Below are 1164 nucleotides of genomic sequence, written 5' to 3' on the forward strand. Positions count from 1 at the left end.
AACCTCCGCACACTCTTCTTCGCGCACCCACGCTGCCCCCCCGCACGTTGCTCTGCTGTAGTGCCCCCTCCGTCCCCCCTGCCAATATCCCTCCCCAGTGCACCAACGCCGCACATGGCTCTGCCGTCCCGCGGCACAGACGCTGCTCCGCTGCCCCCTGCGCACCGCTCCGCTGCCCCAGGGCCCACATTCCTCGGCTTCCAGAGGAGCCCCTCAAGAGGAGGAGCCATTACCGAGCGGGCACTCCTAGCTACCGGCTGGGCGATGCGCAAAGAACAATCCTCGCGATGATAACATTAGAAAATGTATTTATTTCCCATTAATCGACTTTACATGGTTTAGCCCAGGAAAGCGAGAGGTCGAGTCGCCACTACCTTGACAAACCACCACGGCTACCGCACCGCTCCAGTGATCCCCCACGGCCCCGTTACCTGCTGCTGACAGCTGCCCCAGCGGGCGCCCATCCCGTGGCAGCGGTCATCTCCTCTCCACCGGGCTGAGCCGTTCAGTCCGCCAGTCCTATTTAGTCTCGGTTTCCGTAGGTGAGTACAGGCTGTCGAGTCGTTTATTGCTTTGTCTCTCCTTTTTTTGAATTATTTTTAACTTATTGCTATTATTTTTATTATAAGCGTTATTATTATGTTATGTTCTTAGCGACATCTTTCATGCTGCCTTGAGGATCCGCTCTTGGCATTCACCGCGTGCCTTAATTGTATGACATTAAATCAAGGTCCGCTGTGAACACGGAGAGTCAGAGCCTTGGAGCACGCTCTCTCTCTCTCTCTGGAAGCAGAATAGCAACTGATCCCCGAAAAAACAAAAGGTAATTTCCCTCCGCCCTAGTCCCATCCTGGCCTGGGCTGCATGTAATTCATGCTCGAGTTTTCTTACTAGCCCGTCTGTTGCTTGCAATGCCCAGGAAGCTGTTAAATATGTATTTAATGGATTAAAAAAATAATAGAAATTAAGCGTGTGCCTATTACAGGCTTCCAGGCGACTGCTTTAATTTCGCCAGCGTCTTCGCGTGATTTTAAACGCAGGAGTTGGCTCTCCGCGACTCGACGTCTGTGGTTTGGCATCCCTGGCTGGGAGGGACCGTGTCTCTCCGGCTGCCTCGGTCCGCCTGGTCCTGCGGCTCCGCTGGAGCGCGGGCGAGGGGAGCCC

The sequence above is a fragment of the Aptenodytes forsteri genome, unplaced genomic scaffold (genome assembly GCF_000699145.1).
Source record: "Aptenodytes forsteri isolate BGI_AS27 unplaced genomic scaffold, ASM69914v1 Scaffold396, whole genome shotgun sequence".
Lineage (NCBI taxonomy): Eukaryota > Metazoa > Chordata > Aves > Sphenisciformes > Spheniscidae > Aptenodytes > Aptenodytes forsteri.